Source organism: Lissotriton vulgaris, chromosome 2_2 (assembly GCF_964263255.1).
Source record: "Lissotriton vulgaris chromosome 2_2, aLisVul1.2, whole genome shotgun sequence".
NCBI classification, from domain to species: domain Eukaryota; kingdom Metazoa; phylum Chordata; class Amphibia; order Caudata; family Salamandridae; genus Lissotriton; species Lissotriton vulgaris.
The window spans coordinates 188,856,099-188,878,163 of record NC_141688.1 but is presented as its reverse complement, the minus strand read 5'-3'; the positions used below and the strand labels follow the sequence as shown (position 1 = coordinate 188,878,163).

Below are 22,065 nucleotides of genomic sequence, written 5' to 3'. Positions count from 1 at the left end.
TACTACGTCATCGTTTGAATAATAGTACTGCAAGGTGCTTCTATAGAACAAGCTAGCTAATATACTACAGGAGATTCCATAGGTCAAGGGTAGATGGTGGTATGTCACACCTTCAGCCACTGAAGTTGGCAGCTTCATGCAGACGTAACAGTCCTCTATTTCCATAGCTTCTACATAATGCACTAACAAGTTAGCAAAAACATTTAGATGCGTCCTGTTTTTCATTTTGTGAAAATGTAGTCCATCCTCATCTGGTGTTTCTAAATTAGGGTGTGTGTGTGTCAGTCCTACTCTTTTGTCGCGTCTTTCTAGGCTTCGTGGTGTTTCTGCAGTCTGTACAACCCCTACGTCTACTGCTTCGGGTTCAGTAGGGGACAAGTTAGGATTTTTACTTATCATAAAAGGTAGAAAAATTGTTAGTCCTATCCACATTACTATTAACATGGCTACACTACACAAGCATATTTTACAACAGGTTTTAAGACACCCACACCGGGATCTTCCAGAGACATTCGGATCAGACATATTTAGCTTACAGGTGGCTTTTGCTACCCCTCTTCGTTGCTTTGCACCAAGGGCTCACTTCAGGGCTCTCTCAAGGAGGGTCTTCGTCCGAACTCCGATCAGCAATGGACTCGTCGTCACTGTTGCCACTGTGGTGTGGCTCGTCAATTTCCTCCAACACAAAGTACGTCCACTCAGGGCTCCGATACAGTCGGTTCTGTTTCTTTATTCTGTCGCTCTTTCTTAGCGATTTGCCTTGGGCTGCATTTCTTTCACTTTGAGCCCTTTTTCGGTCTTTCTGGTTTTCTTCGACTGTCTTTAATCTGAGCCTCAATCTCTTGACGTATCTGGGTGCACTTCTGCCTCCGTGCCTCCCAGTCGTTGAGGAAACTTGGCCTTCTTCGTGCACTCTTTTTACTTTTTAATGTGGCACCTCTGTTTCCCTGCCTGTCTGACTTGTTCCAGGTCTTTCGTCTATTTCTTCTGCCTGGTCCCTAGTCTGTCCCTGCTCAGATTCAAATCGTACTCGCTTTTTGTTTTTCGTTATCGTTGTTTCCGTTGTCTGAGCACTTTGATCTAGTTCTGTCTGTTCCTGTTCATGCTCTTCGATCTCTTCGTTTTCTTCTGCATGAACGTCAGCTCTAACTTCTAACTGTCCCTTTCCAATCTCAGGAGTTTCAGGAGAAGTTTCGATGTCTTGCTCTGTCCCTACTTGGCCTACTTCCTGATCAGGTGTGTTGTTGCTTTCGTTGACCTGACCTTCTTCTTCTATTTCTAACTCACCTGGACTATCCCACTCACTGTCTAAGTAGGAATATTTCCGGGTTCGTATTGGATCATGAACCGGGTCGTCGGCGGGATACCACTCAACGTCTCGACTTGTGCTCGGCAGTTCAATGTCAGCTAGCTCCGGACTCTCCTCCTCGGAAGCTTCTTCAGCTGCGCTGCCTTCAGCTCCAGTCGCGTTTTCTCCAGATACCCGCTTTGTGTGGCTGGCGTGGATCCACTTCGGTACACCAGCACACTTTACAGCAGTAGTAGTGACGAGGATCACTTGTCGTGGCTTTCCCCACCTTGGCTTCAGGCAACTGCTCCGGGTGTGTTTCTTTAACGCCACCCAATCTCCTGGTTGCAGTTTATGCGCTGGAGTCTTTGGCCATTCGTCTTCTGTCTCTCCAATCTGCTGAGAGAGAGAACGCACTTGGTCACCCAACTGCTTGCAGTACTCTAATACCATATCATCAGAAATGCTTAGCAGTTTGTGTCCGGGTACCCATGCCTGTCGCATCACTCTTCCCATCAACACTTCATGGGGACTCAGGCCAGTTTTTCTGTTCGGGATACTTCTCAAACTCATCAGCACAAGGGGTAAAGCCTCTATCCAGTTCATCTTTGTGGAATCAAACATTTTTCCCAATCTGGACTTCAGGGTGCCATTTATTTGTTCCACTACCCCAGAAGCCTCTGGATGGTAGGCACAGTGCAATCTTTGCTTCATTTTGAATGCTTTACAGAGTTCTTCTAAGACATCGTTGGCAAAATGCCCACCTTGGTCCGTTTCGATTGTCTCTGGAATTCCATACCTAGGTATCAACTCCCTGAGCAATAACTTGGCTGTGGTGAGAGCATCATTTTTCTTAGCTGGATATGCTTCCACCCACCTAGAGAATAGACAAACTATGACTAAGATATATCTATATCCTTTGCATTTGGGCATGGTTATGAAGTCTGCCTGCATTCTAACAAAGGGACCTATTGCCTTTCCAATAGTACTCTGCTCCACTACAGTCTTCTTTCCTGCATTGAATTGCTGACACACTAGGCACCTCTGGCAAAGCTTTTCCGCCTGGTTCCTGAACCTTGAATTACAGAACACCTTTTCAAACACCCGACACATTGCGTCTCTTCCCATATGTGTTGGCTCATGTATCATTCTGATCATGGGGTCGACCAAGCTATCAGGCAGTACAGGCACCCCAGTCGGGTCTATCACCACACCATCATCTCTCATTTTGCATCCATTTTCTGCCCACCTTCCTTTTTCTTTCCTGTCTGTGGCTTGTTGCAACTCTTTTAATTCTTCCCACGTTGACACATTCTCAAACAACATAAGTTGGCAGCTGGTTCCATCCCACAGTGCAATTTGTAGGGACATATGGTGTCGGGCACAAAACTGTGCAATTTGGTCAGCGTACCTATTACCGGCAGTCACATCATCATTTCCAGATTTGTGAGCCGCACACTTGACCACAGCCAATTCTTTGGGTAATTGGATAGCCTCCAGTAAGTCATGCACCACCTTCCCATTTCTGATAGGTGTGCCTGAGGAAGTCATGAATTCTCTTTGTAGCCACAACTGGCCGAAGTCATGAACGACCCCGAAACAATACTGGCTGTCTGTGTAAACAGTTATTCTCTTGTTCTTGCCCCTCTTACAAGCTCTGGTTAACGCGATGAGCTCCGCCACTTGTGCAGATTTCACCTCGCGCATGTAAGATGCTTCTATAGTTCCTGTCAGTGTAACCACAGCATAGGCAGCACTCAGACTCCCACTTTCATGTCTCAAACACGAGCCATCCACGAACATTGTTTTATCCCCATCAAGTAGCGCTATTTCACGGATGTCTGGACGGGGTTTTGTGCTAAATTCAGTTAGATCGATGCAATTATGTTCCCCTTCCTCTTCAGATTCTACATCCAGAGGGATAGGTAACAGTGTCGCAGGGTTTAGGACATTGCACCTGGAAATAGTTACATTTTCAGCACCAATCAAAATTCTCTCATACTTAGTCAGCCGACTAGGTGTGAGGTACTGGGTCTTAGTTCTAGTCAGTAGGATGACAACAGAGTGAGGAACATATACAGTGACGGGATGTCCCATGACAATGTTCTCACTCTGTTCCAGACTGACGCAAGTAGCAGCAACTGCTTTCAAGCATCCAGGTAATCCAGCAGCCACTGGATCTAGGGTGGCCGAAAAATAGGCCACTGGTCTTCTTACTAGTCCGTGCTCCTGGGTCAGTACTGAAAGAGCACAATTCTCTCTCGTGTCACAGAATAGCTCAAAGGGCTTAGTGTACTCAGGCATACCTAATGCAGGAGCGGTGCATAGACAGTTTCTCAAAGTTACCCAAGCATTCATGCTTTCACTGTCCCAATGGACGGGGTCTTCTACTCCTTTCTTCGTCATATTTATCAGGGGTCTGGCTAGAGCCGCAAATCCTACAATCCATTGTCTGCAGTAACCCACAACTCCCAGGAACATTCTCACTTCTTTCTGAGTTCTGGGCAGTTCCATTGCTTTAATTATTTTGATTCTTTCGGCAGTAACTTTCCTGATTCCTTTTTCTATCTGGTGCCCCAGATACTTCACGGAGTTTTTACAAAATTGCAACTTGTCAGGTGACACTTTATGTCCTCCTTTTCCTAAGTGATTCAGCAAGGCAATGGTGTCAGTGACACAGTCAGTCTGGGTTTTAGATGCCACTAACAGGTCATCTATGTACTGTACCAAAACAGACTCTCTTGGCAGCACTAGGGATTCAAGGCACTTTTTCAGTATCTGGTTGAAAATCGATGGACTTTCGGTGTACCCCTGGGGGACACGATTCCAGACATAGATATGGCTGTCAAATTCAAAACTGAAAAGGAATTTGCTTTCTGGATGTAATGGGATGGAAAAGAATGCGTGGCACAGGTCAATGACAGTGAACCATTCTGCATTCCAGGGAATCTGATATAGAATCACTGCAGGGTTAGGTACAATAGGACAGCAAGGCACAACAATTTGGTTTACCTTGCGCAAATCTTGCACCACCCGGTACTTTCCACTAGGCTTTTTGATCCCAATGATTGGTGAATTACAGGGACTGCTCAGCACTTCCTCTATTATTTCGGCTTCGAGCAGCCTGGTAATTTCAGTCGCTACTCCAGCTTTTACTTCTGCACTCATTTTGTACTGTCTTGTTTTCGGGTACATTGCATTAGTTTTTATTGCTATTTTAACTGGGTCCACATTTGCCATTAAACCTACATCCTTTCCTGTGAAATCCCACACTTCTGGAACTACTCTTAACTGGAGCTCTTCCGGTAAATCCTCAACTGATAAAGTTTTGATATCAGAATCTTGTCTGACTAACATCAGTTTGTACAAACCGTCTTCATCGGGGGTCTGAATTTCAACGCCTTTTGGTGTGCAATAGATGGTACAATTCATTTTGCACAACAAATCACGTCCTAGCAGGTTCACAGGACTAGAATCACAGACTACAAATCTGTGCATTTCTTTGAAATTTCCTATAGAAATCTCCATTGGTTCAGTTACTGGAGTACTTATTATTTGATTTGAGACGCCCACTACTTGGATCGCTTCTCCCGAGAGGGGTAGGTTAGGAACATCCACTGTTCTTACAGTGGATCTGGTAGCACCAGTGTCCAACAGAAAGGTGACGTCTTTTCCTTCAACCTTTCCTTCAATGTATGGTCCAGTCTGGTCTACCGGTAAGGAGGCGCCAAGCACGCACTCCTCATCCTCCCCTCTCAGGCCCCGTCAATCTTGATCTTCACAGAGGAAGGTATCATTTAGCAAATACTGGGGAATGATTGCGTTTCTTTCACTCTCAACCTCCCATACTTCCGCCCTCTCATTCTGCTGACCCTGACTCTTAAAATTCTGTCTAGGAGCGCGAGGTACTGGAGGTAATTTTACCTGTTGCTGGGTTTTTCTTGTCCCCTCTTTCGGTACCTGTGGATTTAAACCATTTACAGGGGCATTACCGGCCTGTAGGTGTGGACACTCGTCTCGCCAATGCCCCATCTGGCCGCACCCATGGCACGGAAACTTTTTCATGGCTTCTTCACGACTCATTTTAGGTCTGGGCTTTCCTCCCCCCCCGTAGTGGCTTTCTGAATATCATTATCAGAAGTCAATTTACTTAACTGTTTTTCTTGCTGTTCAGCTAATTTCACCTGTGCCCACATGACTTTCTCCTTGAGGGCCTTCTTCTTATTTTCGATTTCATCTTCGCAGTATTTAGCATATTTCAGGACATCATCTATGGGCTTTCCCTGCCAACTGATTTTGTTATCTCGAATCCATTGTGAGATTTCAGGCCTTAATCCTAGCACAAACCTATAACTGAAATGGGTCATGTCTTTCATGTCTACATTATCGATCCCACTGTAAGTTTTAAATACCTGCAGTAACCTTTCATAAAATGAATGCACTGTTTCATCACGTTCCTGGGTGGTTCTATCTATTCGGGTCCAATCTGTCTCTTTTGCTGGCACCTTTTTCTTAAGGTACTGAATGACCTGGTCATATTTCCTCATTACATCAGGTGAAGGGGCTCCCGTTTTCTCATCTCTGGGATATTCATCATTAGGCCAATCAATTTCTATTTTACATTCAGTCCATAGGTCTACAGGGACAACGATGTCGAAAAACCCATCCAGGTCTTTCAAGAGGCATTTCTGAACTTTTATGAAGCGTTCTACCTGCCTGTACCAGTCAACTGGCTTCTCACGTAATTTCGGGAAGTCGTTTGTAAATGACACAATGTCCTGTCTGGACCAAGGGACATGGACATATTTTCCTCCCGGGACCTCTCTCATGGGGCACAATTTTTCTGTTGGTGTCACTTCCTTTAATACGAATTCTGAAGTCACTGACCCAGCCCTGCTGCTTTCCTTTTTCTTTGCCCACCTGGTTCTCCATTTCCCCACCTCGCCCCACTTCTGCAGGAGTTTCAACAATTCCTTTACTTGGATCTGTTTTCCCATCACATTCAGGCTTTCTAAATCCTTGTCTGAAAAATCCACTCGGTAGGGTTTCTGAAGAATTTTGGAGCGACTAACATCAATTCCCATTTCTGTTGCTGTATCCATTATCTTTTCATGGAGTAACCTAGCACTCCGGGTAAGACTTTTACTGATAAACAGTAACTCTTCTTCATTATACGAGCTTAGGCGCTCAACTCCTACGTTCCCAGCCATCATTTCTTCTATTTCTATTCTTAATTTATATATCTCCAATGCTTTAGGTTGGGGAGTGGTCTCCTTCTCTAGCTCCTTTGTCCATCTGTCCAAATCTTCTGGGGAAACTAAGGTGGCACTCCTAGCCCCAGTTGCACTTTCAATCAACACCTCTTTTGGTCTAGGCTGACTTCTTGCCCCTGCGATACTAGTCCTAGATTCTCTAATGGGCAGATCCATCAGAACCACAGATTCACACTCACTTTCCTGATCCTCATCTATGAATATTTCCTTTCTCGGGGTCGGGATGCTAGGAGTAGGCAGTATTGGGGTGATAACAGGAGGATGGGGACTAGTCAGGTCATTTCTATACAGTGGAATAGCTGGACCAATAGTTACTGGAATAGTCAGGGAATCAGGATGGGGATGCATTTGGGCAATGGTTCGAACTAAATCCTCTCGCTGTTTAGTCAGGGCTTCTTTCTCTTTTTCCTGCAACCCCCTTTCTGCAGAATTTCCATGCAATACCTGAGGTACTAAGGACGGATAAATACTTGGGGCAGTCGGAGCAATCAATCGAGGTGGACTTTCTCCGAATGGCTGATAATTCGGGACTGTGGATTTAGGTCTGCAAAACCCATCCCTTTCACTGGTTTTACTGCCTGTACCTGTTCCGTCTGTATCACTGTCCCTCCTACCTCTGGGATAATTTGTAAAGGGATTTTGAGAATGCACAGGTTCTAATTCTGCAACATAGGGAGGTGGATTTTTCATTAACAAATCTTCCAGGTGCTCATCTTCTACGTCCCCCATAGGTGCTAGGTGATGGGTTTTTTCTTTACATTTTCCTCTCTTTTCTTCTGATACCCCCATCATAGGAAACAATCCTTCCGTCAACATAGATTGCCTCCACTGTTTCATTTTCTGCTCTTTTGTCGGCGTTTGAAGCCTCGGATACCATTTACTCACTCCCTTATCCATCCGGGGTTTATCTCGCTCTGCAGCCTCAATCTCCCATTCCTCCAGAGCTTCGTACTGGGTCAACCTAGGTCTAGGGTGTAACTCATTCATGCGGGTCCTTAAGTTAAACAGGATCCGACCATTAAATGTACCTTCAACAGGGAATGCTAGGACTCCGTCATCTACAGTATACTTTGCCCAATTTTCTAACCAGACACAAGTGTGATACCCTTTATCAAACAACATGAAAGAAGCAGGGGTATTTGGCGGGGGAATGAGTACGCCCTCCCTCGTTCTAATGGGCTTGTCAGTTTTAAAAAAATTCTTTACTTTATCGGAGAATGATAGTTTTCTCTTTACTCCATACATCATGTGCGGTCTACCTCGTAAAATCTGCTCCTTATGAAATCCTAGGTACTTTGGATTTGGTATGAAGTCTGGATACCACATACAACTCTCCAGACTCGCTTCTAACTCGGCTGGATTAATTTTGTTTACCTTTGTGCTTCCAATGCTAGCGCGACTTATTTTTCGCACTACCCAATCAGGTCAGAGAATACAAATACTGTTAACCAATGGGTGCGCGGCCTTTTCGCAAGACAGAGTCTCACGCTTCGGCACTCACCCCTCCTTTACAAATTCAGCTCCACTACCCGCCCGCTGTTTTGACCAATACCAGCGCGGCACGGAGTGACGTCAGAGCAGCTCTCCGACTGACTCCCTCCTTCACAAGGTAACGGAAACTTTTTACTCTCTCTAAAGTGCGAGTGCAAGTTTTAGTCAGTAACACACAACGTTTGCCACTATGTCTGAGTGTTCTAAAGAGAGAAAAGACTTTTCTTTCGCTACTAGTAAACCACTTCTGTCTACTTTTCATTCACTCTGGATAGACTTCTTTGCCTGTCCCTTCACACTAGTAACATAGAACCCGTTATTCTTCTGACTCATCCACCTTAGTCGGGGATATGTACTGAGCCAGGAACTATTTTACTTACCAGACAAGCCTCAGAGACCCTACTACTCCTTCCGTATGCGACCCTTACTAGGTGATATCGCAATGAAAGTTTTATAAAGGACTCGTAGCTATCATTCACTCCAGAAACAAAAAGGTCCTAATTAGTGCTTCCAGTTATCCTTAACCCTGCACTAATATCTCGAACTTAGTGACTTCAACAGCTAACCGGATTCTGCTCACCGTTAGCTAAATACTTCCCCGGGGATTCGGACTACACTGAACATTCACAAACACTGGTTAATATAACATTTATAGCATCAATGCAAAAATCATATACATTTACATATAAGTCTTTAAAACATTTCAACAATTTGACAAAATACAGTAGAAAATCAGCAGCACGTTTTATATTCACGGTTTGTTTATGAACTATCCTGTCTACCTAATCTAACTAGTCCAAACCATCCTCTGGTTACCAGAAAATTACTGATAGAGTGCGCAGTTCTCCCGGGTCACCCGAGTTACCAATTCTTTACACGCACTGGGCCCTTGGCGTGCAAACCTTTAATACCACACTAATATTTGGGTGAACCGGGTGAGGATTTCTCCTCCTGCACGCTGCTATGAGTAATTAAGGTTTGGTTTCACCTCTGCTTACCATGCACCTGACTTACCACAGGCACAATTCATATGACAGATCTGGAGCTAATAGGGAAATAGCAGACAGGTTTAACATCAGATATTCTTTATAATCAGTAAAATACTTTCCACAATTTCTGTAAAATGACCACAGACACCTGAGGATGTTTAAAGTTTTATATAAAGTTCAAAGAGAATATGACAAGGCAATAAGTGATAGGCGGAATAATGCATCTAACATCAAAATCAAAACCATAAAGTAGCTATAGATTAATGCTAAGACCATTTGAGTACATGGGAAAACTAAGAGATAGGAGTTTTTTAGAACAAAACTAGTCACTGCAACTTTATACTAGAACGTAGGATGTGGATGGGACCTAGAACACGTACTTAACCTAAGTGTTTAAACTATTCTTACTAAGTTCACCGCAATCAGGCTAAAGGTCAGGGGAAAATTGGAACATACTAATACAATATAACAGTTGGTAATTTCCTAAAGGTAGGGAGAGAAGTGGAACAATTCTAATAAACAATTGCATATAACTTGTTCTCAATGAGATAGAGCAATATCTCGGCAAGAGTGCTTTATTTAGAATGTAGAGAGTGAAGACGAGAAAAGAGGGAGAGAGAGAGACGCAAACCCTCAGGTTAATATTTACCTAGGTCTGAGAGAAGACTAACCCTGGCCACGGGTCAGTTGGAAGGACGGGGACAAGGACCCTCAGGAAGGAATGCCAGAATGCGAGCAGGTACAGCTCACGGACAGTAAGGACAGGATACCCCTCAGGATTTGGGATCAGGACTGGGCTCACCAAGGTACGACCAACACCCACAGCTTCAGAAGAAACGCCAGCGTTACCCCTCTCTGCAAGTAATCCGCCAGTAACCCCGATTTGGGTTTTCGAATTTCCCAGCAAAGTGCTTCGCCAGCCCTTAGGATTATTTCCACCCCTTAGGAGTTTGTGGAAAGTATGGACAGAGTGCTCCGCAGCACTTCAGATTGAGCACCTATAGAGTTCGTAGGGTCAGTGACAGGTCTGCTACTCGGACAAGTCGGACAATTTTCCTAAGCTAAACTAGGGCAGTTATACTGTTTTGGGGTCCCTCAGACCACCCACTAATGTTGCAAGTGACAGTTTCCCACATTGTGATTGGTCAGGAGAGGTGGTGCGGTCATTACCACCTCCTAGAATTCAGTTTTCTCATACTTAATATTCAATTTTGCACACCCGCCCCCCGGGTTCACGTTCCCATGCATGGAATACAGCAGTATAGGACAGTTCACAATAGGTAGCAACAGTATTGCTTTTTCCAAGGTAAGACTCCGTATTCCCAGCGATGTTCCCAGGCGCATTGTGCTTCAGGAGCCAGCTGGCTAGATTTAGCTTCTGCGCAGTTAGAACTTTCCCTGGTCACCTGACAGGGTTCAGAGGAGCCTCAGCATGGCGTCGCTCATGTATGCCCCAGCCCACAAAGACGCGGTACATGAAAAGTAAGCGAGAACAAATTAAAATCACATATAAAATGATCACACTGTATACCATGATAAAATTCTAACCAACCCTTACTTTATAATGACTATAGCATTATGTTTTAGTGCAAAAAGACAGATAGGCTAAAGCAGCAGTAGCAAGCGGAATGCATGGTGAGAGGCAAGCGGCCATATTTGCAACAGTGCGCATGAGCACAGAATCCCTCCAGAATGTGAGTGCGTCACATCACATGGGTATGACCGACGCATGCGCAGACTGAATTTCGGCAAAGCAGCCATTTTTAGTGCAAGCTTCGTTTAGTATGAGAAAAGACAAACAAGCAAGCATCCTGGGGACACCCGCGTGTTGGGAAAACACTTTATAAATGACGAATAATGATGTTAATATTATTACGCAGTTTAGACAAGGGTTTTGCATACGAGCAGGGCGCCTTACATGCGAATCCCAGCTCCATCAAAATCGCCTTGTACTAGACGTGGTTCTAGCCGACCGAGGAGGAGCATGTCGCATCATCGGATCCAGCTGCTGCACATACGTGCCAGATAACTCGCCTTCAGTCTACAAAGCCATTGAACACCTCCACAGACTTTCCTCAGAGGTTCACCAAGAGCAGGAAGGATGGTCGCTTGGGAGCTGGTTTTGGGACACTTTGAGGAACTGGGGTTGGAGGTTGTTTTCCTTCGTGCTGATACCTGTTGTGATATTATGTGGGTGTTGCTTGGGTATTCAGTGTCTACCCTCCTTGTGCAGCTTCATTTCTAACTGTATGTGCCCAAAGACTTTGGACTTCCGAGCTGAGCACATGAGTCCCCTCTACGAAGTCGAAATACGTGGCCTTATGGGGATAAATCCAAACTGACAAGTTGGCGAGACATGTTAAAAGGGAGGACTGTGGAATTTTAGTTTGCGGGCTAAACATCGTCTGCGCCAGCTTGTTACCCACGTACAACATGCATAACAGCCATTTTAGGTAAAATGGTCTCTCTGTCCACGATCGACCGCCAGCGCGCCCTCTGACCCAGCAAGCATCCTCCGCGCACCCTGGCTCCCCCTCCCTCCCCCTTATGAGCATAACCCTTCTGCATGACCCTGTCCTTGGGAGTCACACCAGCGCCTGACCAGCACTCCCTCTCCTCCCATGAATGCCCCTCTGTTGAGAGACCTTCCCTCCGCGCTCAATTGTCCACGCGGCATGAATACCACTCCATTGATGACCCCTTACCCCGTGTCCGACTGTCCACACAGGTCCGAGGCCATCGCCTAAACCAGGAGATACCATTTACTGCCCCTCATTGTATGGAATCGCCCCTCTTCAAAGGACACGCTGTTGATCAGGGCCTCCCCACCCCCCTGGGATATGATCAGGTGCACACATCCTAAGACTTGGCAAAACACTCAGCTGCGTGATGACCCCCTCCTCTTATCAGCGGGTTGAGGACCTCTATTGTAAAGGTATATGGGGGTGGGATTGACACGAGGATTACGAGGATGTCTTTTTCCTTATTTCACAATGTTCTGATTGTAATAAAGAAAGGTCACATGCCATAAACCAGTGTATAAGAGGCCAGGCCTCCGAGAGGCTGTTAGAGCACCTCGAGACGATACCTTGTTGTCTGATCTGATGTGTTCTGCTCCATCGGAATAAAACTTCTGTTTCCTGCCTTCTGGTCTCCGGCGCCTGCCTCATTGCTTGGTAAATTTGAATGGTACAAGGGCGGTTAGCGCCGGGCAAATCTTGAGAAAGGTCTTAGCCCTACCTTTTTCTGCAATTATTTACCCTGTCCATCTCTGCATGGTAACCCCCAAACTTTTTGCCTTGTCCCCTCCTATTTTTGCTGAATTTGTTTTTGTTGGCCTTAGGACTCTGGGCACTTTACCACTACTAATCTGTGCTCTAGTGATACTGATCTCTTCCTTAAACATGGTAGAATTTGCTTATATACTATTGTCACATTTAATTTGCTTGGACGTCCCTAGTAAAGTGGTACAGCATGTACCCTGTAAAATATGTTTCACGCCTTCTACTAGAGTCTGTGTGTAAAGTTTTAAACTGCCATTTCGACCTGCCAGAATAGCCTTTTTATACCATATAAGGCAACCTTAGGGTAGGGCACAAACAGCCCATAGGACAGTGTAAAATATATTTAGAAAGTAGTACAATTATTTTGAAGTTTTGCATGTCATGATAGTGAAAAACACCTAAATTCATTTTTTACTACTGCAAGGTCAACCTCTCCCATAGGGTAGCATGTGGTTTATTACATTTAATAGCAGATAGACAGGTCAAGTTTGGAGTCTATTTAATTGTAATTTAATGCACTTTATAAATAACGGTAAAGTCTGATCTTTAGTCACATTCAAATGCCACTTTTAGAAAGTTTGCATTCTCTTGTTCTAGCCATTCTGTGCCTGCGGCCTGTCCCTTGGTCACATTACCCAGTGTAGCAGGCATTTGGTGCCCTGCTATGATGCTCTGCTAGCCTCCTGCCTGAGTAAAGGACTGGACTTGCATCTTGAACTTAGGGCCACCAGTGTGACTCCAAGGGCAAGTTGGTTGGATTTGTGACCAGAACCTCAGGAACAGAAGGCGCTAACCACCTTGTACTAAGTCCCTGGACTCTGTCTACTGTGAGTGCTACTCTCCCAAATGATGTCACCCCAGTGCTGGACCCTTGCAAGTAGAAAGTGAGACTAACTATAGTACTAGCAGAACCAATGCCTTGTGATGCTGCACCTCCCAGTAACTCCACATCGGCCCCGCTGCACGACACAACACCAAATTATGCATCGTTGACTGATGCATGATGCATCTCTGGTGCAAGACTATGCATCACAGCCTGCAGCCACCTCAGAACTGTTGCTGCACAATACATCCTAGATGCAGGTCTCTGCATCGCAAGCCACTCTTTAATGGCATCCTTATCGATAGCACAGGACTCTGCATTGTAAGCCCCGCAACCAGCTGGTTAATGAAGCATCTTTAATGCAGGACTTTGCGTCACAAGCTCCTCATCGACAGCAACCCAGACTAAGATGCAAGACTTCGCATTGCAGCGTCACAGCACCTCGAAACTGATGCTGCATAACATATCGCCATACAGGACCGCGCAGCACATCTGCTGCCCCCCACAACTACAACTCATGATCTTGCATAGCTCCGCAACCAGGATTTAGGGTACTCTTGTACAGCCGGCCTAACTGGGCCCTTGTAGCCAGCCTACGCTCCATAACGGTTAGACTGAACTTGTGACTTTGTCCCGCTTCGACACGACTAGATAACCACAGTTGCCAATTTTTGCTTTATGGCGCTATTTTCACTGACATCTTCAAAACGACATACCTCCAGTTCTACTGATTGGATGTTTGCAATTTTGGTCTCAAATATATTTATTACATTTTGTTCTATTTTTTTTATTGGAGTGGGATTTCTCTTGCGTTGTGTTAAACTTGATTACTGCTTGCAGTGCTGCATACATTCTTTGCACATTGTGTCTAGTTTAAGCCTAACTGCTTTCATGTCAAGCTACAAGTGGATTAGGCACAGATACATTTGGGGTTTGCTTGTAACTACACCCTGACAAGGATTGTAGTTGCTGCTTCAGTACGGTATCATCCGACCCCGCAGCCAGTAATCCAATTTCTTACATTCAACATTTTATTTGGAATATAAAGTGGCAAAAGCACAATGCAAAGAACTGCTCTTTATTATTGTTAGTATGCATTTTAAGCAGTCTACAAATTAAAAAAAATAAACCCATTCTTTTACATCCTCTACTTTTAGTACTAGGAATTCTCCACGTCATGCCACTCTACCCATGAGAGTGAGTGCTCTTAATACGTAATCTAAAAATACAAATAAAAGCACACTTATAGTCACCTTTTATTGGCATAAAGGCACAGATGAAGTCATAGACTTTAAATGTGCAGCAGCACTTGGGGCTGAGCGCTATCCCCAAAGCTAGCGCCTTCTGAAGTCAAGAAAAGAATGTAGGATGTTGGCATCTAAACCCTTTTTTGCTTTGTCATTTGAAGTTTAAGGCGACATGTATGTTCCTATCATGTGAACAATAGACAACATAGCATCCGGTCTGCAAATATCAAATGAGCAGCCAATGGGAATGGAGCATGACAGAGAGTGGAAAGGTCAAATAGGTTGTTCATGTAATCATTGACCTAAACTTAAAAAAACGTGCAATGTGGCATTATACCTAAATGCAGTTCAACCATGTATGGGTATGTGTCTACATGGTGCCGGATGCTAATGTCTTCAGGTGGAACGGTGCCAGTGTGTGCACCTGGCAGTTGCATCAATGACAGAGCCCATTTTAAGACTGGCAAGAGGTCTGAAACTAATAACGTAGAATTACCTGAGGATGTCTGGGCAACTTTCCAGGGTCCAAGGCTTTGTATTTGTGCTCCTGCATTTGTGTATCAAAGAACTCTTCTAATGGAGCAGAAAAGGAAACAGAGACATCTTGATGTCGGTGACATGCGCACTGGCACGGTTTGATGATTATGTTGTGAATTGTGTCCTGTTGTGCAGCTCGGAGTCATCATAATCTGCAAAGATAATTGCTATAATTAAAGGATATTAACACGGCGTCCGAAATATTCATGAGTCGCTGGAGCAGGGGCGCCGTTCAATCTGAAAGCGCTACAGGGTAGCCTGTGACATTAACCTTGAATCATGAATACTTTCACATTATATTAGAATATATTACTGCACTTTTGCAGGGTTGCCTGCTGCAGCACATCCTTTGCAGTGTTCAGCAACTGGGCCATTTCATACTTGTGCTCTGTGATGGGATCTCATCTCGCAATGGGCCTGTTAGTGGTTTCATTACACACTTTATGAAATAACCAGCTCCGATGCAAGTATTTCTAGCCCCCAGACAATATAACATTTTACTATTTTGCCTCTCGCGCCCCTGGCATTGCTGTCTGGCATCTTTATGAAGTATCTATCATCTCCTTTAAGAAACACCAGTGGTGATTAATCACATCAGTACATAATCAACTGATAACCAGTGACACAATACATGACCAATGGGCAAAATATAAAAGCCATGGTCCTGAATGCAATGGAGGAGCCAGGGGGAGGGACGGTGGGTTAAGTTGCTTAAAATACCCTCTGAATATGGTGCAGACTTTTCACCTACAGGTAACTTTGTATAACAAATTTCGCACACTTAATTGAAGGCCACACACATTTCATTTGATTTCGAAAGTGTAACTTTTAAACAATCCACGGCATGGACGTCGATTCACAGAAATGCCAGGGGTATTGGAAATAACATCACATGCCCATTGATCTCATGATGATGTCACAGGAAATTACAACACAACACTATTGCCCTGTAAATTAAATCTTGCCCTGTTCTTTTCTCGTCACTGATGAAATGTTTGTGTCAAGGGTTTTTCAAGTTATCCCTTGGTCTTGGAGCTGAGATAGGCACTAACTTTGGTATGCTGAAATGGATTGATGATGGAGTACTAGTTTAAAGATGTAAAACTGATGTGTGACAAGCAGGATGTCACTAAAATAATCTTTTGGCTAGTTATGCCGAGCAAAGTGGTTCAAAAGTATCAAGCAGTTATAAATTAAATACTCTATAATTAAACATACATTCTGCTATTGAGCACATTCCTACATACAATATCGGTATGATTCAGATACATATCGGAGATAATTCAGTATTGGCTTAGAATCTTTTTAAAGAAAGTACCCCAGTACAGTACATGAAATTGTAAGACTGCTTTGAGTGGCCTCTATATGAAGTGATTATTTTCAAGGATTAACTTAGAAACATTCATGCTCCTTTGCCCACTGCTCTGACTATGATGACATTAGTGAACTGTGGGACACATGTACAAGGGGAATGCGCTACGAGAGCGTCACTTTTTTTTACATTCCGGTGGCACAATGCCCTGCACCATATTTCCAATTCCAATTCCAAAAATTCTTTATTTCGGCCACATGGGCCATAAAAGATGCAATAAAATACATACATAATATATAAAAGACAGTATTTACATATAAAAAAACATTTCTGCTGAACCCACATGGACTAAAAAGTACAAGGTAACACCAGCTCAGGGGGACATTTTCTTCCTTATTATCCATGCTGCCATTAAGAATTTTGAGACAGCAAAGACAATGTGGCCCAAAGTGTTAGTTTTCATGACCCTGTAGGCCTGCAGGTATTTCCTGAAGCCCAGGTTCCGACACAACGGTGCTATCCAACGCTTCCTGGGACTCTGGTAAGCCTGGCAAACAAACATTATGTGAAGGTCGTCTTCATCCTGGGCTTTACAACATGGGCAAAGTTTGTCACCCCCTGAAGACCATTTGCTGGTAAATACTTTGGTGGGGAGTGTACCAAACCTCCATTGGAGGAACAATTTCCTTGCCAAAAGAGGAAAAATAAAATCCATAAAGGGTTCAAAAGCATAAGAATTTTTGGATACCATAAAACGTCCCGTCAGGGTGCCGCTATTATGAGCATTGTCCATATCAACAAGGTTTTTATTTTTATACAGCTGTGCAAGAGATTTACGCGTGATCCTTTGACATCCCTGGGCTGGGTCATCCCATAAGTCTGGCAAGTTCAGGCTGAACAGTTCCGCCTTGATAAAAGCCAGCCAGGGAATTTTGCTATTGGCATTCAGCCTCATTACATGCATAAGGTCTTGTCTGTAATGGTGCAGTTCCACGGTGGTCCATACCCGATGCCAGAACTTCACGGGTTTCGACAAAAGGTCTTCAGCAATAGAGGGAAGGCCCAAGTCGAGTCTTAAGGGGAGGAGTGGCGTACCTTGCGGGAGAGCAAGTAAGCGTCTCAGGAAACAGTTTTCCACACCTGCCAGGGCCTTCCCTGCTTTGTGTCCCCACAGCTCACTACCATACATGGCTGCTGACTTCGCTTGGGACCTGTATGTTTCCAGAGCCGGGCTTACAGGCTTAAAGGTGGACTTGTTAGCCACCTTCAGGAGTGCACCCGATAACTGGGAAAGTTTCAGCCTGGATCTCGCTATCTGGCAGTCCCATGAAAGATTTTCTTCGAGTGTTACCCCCAAATATATAAAGGTTGAAACCCTCTCAAGGCTAACACCCCCCAATTTAGGATTTGGTCTGGCCTTGGCAGGGGGGTTGAAGATCATGAACTTAGTTTTTTCCGTGTTCACCTCCAGCCCATGTTGGTGACAGAAAAGGCCAAAACCATCCACAATCCTCTGAATCCCCATGGGGGATTTGGAAAGCAGGAGGGTATCATCAGCAAACATTATTGCCGGAACCCTCCTGCCTGCCAAAAGTGGAGCATCATTGTCCTTAACAGTGTCAAGATGTTGGATGACACTGTTAATGAAAAGACAGAACAGGGTCGGCGCCAAGACACAGCCCTGTCTGACTCCTCGGCGGACCGGGAATTTGCCCGAGAGCTTACCATCCCTCCCACACCTCACTTGTGCATAGTTGTTCTCATGCAACCTGATGATAATATTAAGGAGGTGGGGGGGCACTCCTAGCTTTTGCAGAACCTCCCATAGTTTCCCTCTTGGGACTAGGTCAAAGGCTGACCTCAGATCCACGAAGACCATGTACAGCCTTCCTCCCTCTAACGTAACAGTCTTCCAATATAGGAGAAGGAGGCGGAAGATCTGGTCCATGGTCGACGTGTTCTTTCTGAAGCCAGCCTGGAGGGGGCTCATGATGTCATTGTCCTCCACCCAGTCCAGGAGATGGTTAAGAATGAGGCGCGCAAAAAGCTTTTGGGGTACGTCTATTAGGCTAATAGGCCTGTAGTTGGCGGGGAGCAGAGTGGATCCTTTCTTGTGGATCGGAACAATCTCTGCCCCCAGCCAAGACCTGGGGATTGTCATACCTCCTAAAATGGCATTAAAAAGAATAAAGAGGTATGGGCCCCAGATGTCCGGGTGGTGCCTAAAAAGATCCCCGGGTAGCCTGTCCAGACCTGGCACCTTCCCCAACGATAGGTGCTCTAGGGCCACCTCCACTTCCCCCAGGGATAGTTCCATACAAGAGTCTTGGGAGCCTGAGGGCGCCAAAAGAAATGTATCAGGGCAGGTGTTAGTGTCTTGATAAAGTGCCCCAAAGTGCGCCTCCCACACCACAGGGGCGATGTTGGGTTCAATTGCTTCTTTAAGTTCCCCTGTGCCATTGTTTACAAGTGCCCAGAATTTCCGAGAGTCCCTAACTTTTAGGGCATCATGAAGGTCCTGCCAGTGGTTCCAGTCCCACTCGGACCTAGCAGTCGCCATCACTGATTTGTAACGCTTCCTAAGGTCACGTACCTTGGCGTTATTTGACCCCTCTTTTATTGCAGCAATAAGCTCAGATTTTGCTGCCCTACAAGAAGAGGTATACCAGGTGGGAACATGGGTCCTTTTCTTTCTGATTGGCATCTCCGGGTGAAATAACTCGGCCAGGTCCCTCACTAAATCCTGATGTATAATGCCCAGTTTCTCATTGTATTCTGGGGTACATGGTACATTTAGAAGTGCGTCCACCTCCATGAACCTAGGGAGTGCCAACTCATAGAGCTTGCTGATGGCCTCTTCAGAGCTTGCAAGCTTCCCCCACTTAACCCGGCGCCTGTTGGTTGAAAGGAGCAGTTCCCCCATGTCTTCTCCACCACTTTCTACTGATGTGCCCACTGGGGCCAGTGGCCACTGGATGTTTAAACAAAGGGCATTATGGTCACTATCAAACCTCTTTATTACCCTAAAGTCGAGGACTTTTGGCCAGAGCGTAATATCTAGCATAATATAGTCTAGCCTCGACTCATGGCCCCTTCTGTTAAAAGTACACACTGAGGGGGTATCGGAAGGGGTGCGACCATTACAAGCCCTCAGTGCGTAGTTCAGGGTGAGGGACATGAGTTGTATTGCTAGGGGGGACCAAGCTTTGGGGTGGGGGGAAGACGAGGGTGGGACCCCCCAGTAGTCATCCTCGGCCGTGAGGGCACCCTCCAGTAGGCCTTCCAGGGGTTCAAAGTGGCAATTGAAGTCTCCTCCAAGCACCACCTTGAAATCTCCCGGAAGTTGACTCAAGAAGGAGGATAGCTCATTTAGGGTCGGTGATTCATTTGGCGCGGCAACTGGTCTCGAGTAGACATTCACAATGGTCCACGGTGGAACGCCAGGCCATGTGAGCCTGACACACTGGATGTCCTGCGAGAACGTAAGCACCTGTTCTGCCTGGCACCCAGTGTGACTCGCAATCCAGATTGCCAAGCCGCCTGACGGCCTCCCCTTCCCACTCCATTTGGCAGGGATTTCAAATATTTCAAACCCTCTCCTGGATTGAGTGCCCCTCGCCCATGTTTCCTGCAGAAGGAGGATGTCACTGCTACCTACTAGCTGATCCCACTCCGGTGAACCTTCCTTGTTAGCAATTCCTGCCACATTCCAGGAAAGAATTCTCAGCCCCGAATCTGATGGTAGGGTACCTTGACCTACAGTAGGAGGTTGCACAGCGGCTATTGGTGGGTGAGTGTCTGGGGGAACAGTGCTGCAAACCGCGGTGGCGGATGGCCCAACCAATTCCGCCACCCCAGGTTGCAGGATATGGTCAGACCCGGTGTTTGGTGGGGGCCCCAATTGACCCAGACTATCGTCCGTGTTGACCGTTCGATCTTTAGCGGTATCCTGCGGGCCGTGTTCCGTTGTGGGGGCTGAGCTCCAACCCCCGCAACTTTGCACCCCAGCCGACATCTTCCCAGGGCTGAAGGAAGCCTCCCCGGTTTGTGGTCAGTCGACCTGATCTAAGCAGGAGAATCTATTGTGATGAATAAAATTGGCCTGGCCAGGTGGTAAGTAATGCCTTGGTCTATAACGTGAGCCATCTACAGCAAAGCCTACTCTAGTCCACTCCTTCTCCCTCCCTCCCTCCGTGCTGTTAGCATTAGGGTAGAAGTATGATAGGGGTACTAATTCAATATTGGACTTGTCAGACCTAACGAGCCAGTTACAAATGTAGTTGGCGACGTGTGGGCTTTTAAAACTTACGATAATACAATCTCCTGCCCTGTTCTTTTGGGTGAGGCCAATCCAAGGGATCCTCCTAACCATCAAAACCTCACCTTTCAGGTTTGGTGGCAGCGGCCTGTTAATACTAAGCCAACTTATAACCTTATTTCGTAGTGAGTCTTGAGACTCCCCTTTATCGCCAGTTAACTCAGGTACTCCCACCATGATTGCCGTATATGGGACTGCTTCTGGGGGCAAATTGACCACCCTGCGCCTATCAAGGGGGGGAGTTGGTAGAAATCACTGCCACCCCTGATTGTGGCGCAGGAAGTTGCTTAGATCTCCTAGGGGCCGGGACAGGGGGCCTAGGCGCTGGAGGTGGCACAGGGTGCGTCTGAGAAGCCGACGCACCAGTTGTGCTCTGCGGTGCCATATGAGAGACCTGGGACAGTGCAGAGGACGGCGGTCTATTCCCAAAGCAGACCTGGGCAGCCACGGGGGCATCTGTAGCTGGCCCAGGGCTCTTCCTTGTATGAAGGTTTTCCAAGGCCTTGAGTCTGTTCTCTATGGCGTCCAATTTGGCTGAGATGGGGGTTAACAATTCCTTGATGGTTACTGTAAGTGAATTGATTAATGTCTCAGTACTGTTAGAAGTTACCCCACCAAAGATAAACGGGCCCGAGGTCAATAAGGGGGCCACAGCTGCTGGAGAGCCTGAGTGATCTGACCTAGACCCTGACAGAATAAGCTCAGGGGAAGCCGAAATGTCTGTGCTGACATCATGGTTTGGCTCAATTGTATCAACTTTGGCCCTTTTTGCCTTCTAGTTTCCTGGACCTTTTCCTTTTTGGGGGTTGTACCATTCCACTGCCTGAAGGCTCTGTGCGCAGGGCAGCCTGCCCCGCTTCCTGCAAGTCTGTTCCCATAATCTCCGGAGTGGCAGAGAGATCAGAAGTCCCAGATGGACGGGAGGAGTTCCTATCCCTCTGCGTTAAGGGAGTTCTCAACTGCTGAAGGACCGACTCTATAGTCTGATCAATGCTGTCCATTAGTGACATATGGGTGGCGTCCAGTGGAATGGGTGTGGTAGCATCTGTTGTAGAGATATCCCCTTGCTCCAGGAACACACTTTCGGGCCCCATCTCAAGGTGCGTTTCTGTAACTGATTCAGATTTACTAACTTGGCTACTCGCCTTAGGGAAGAATTTTTCCAAAGTCCTTAATCCTTGTTGAGCAGACTTACTCCTTGAGGTTCTGGTCGCCATTGTGGGGAAGTATAAGGGGGCTGAGGGGCAAAGAGCGTCAGAGGGATGGCCCGGTCCGGTCTCTGCCGGCCTCTAACGGCCTAGAACGGCCCGCTCTTTGCCCGGTCTTCGCCCCGGTGACCGCCCCGCGCGCGTCCCGCGATGTGCGTACCTAGGAGCGCCTAAGTACGTCAGGGGGATGTGGCACTGGGAGGGGGCGCGGCGCGGCGGGAAGAGGAACCAGCTGGCGATGTTACTAGGGATGCTGGACCTCGCAGTCCCGCTCGCCGCGCCTCTCACCTCCTCT

At 46.2% G+C, this 22,065-nt stretch overlaps 1 protein-coding gene across 1 annotated transcript in view; it reads left to right on the top strand.

Annotated features, from left to right (window-relative positions):
- Positions 1–22,065, top strand: part of NELL1 (neural EGFL like 1) — a 3,816,074-nt gene that overhangs the window by 1,603,521 nt on the left and 2,190,488 nt on the right. The window lies entirely within an intron of this gene.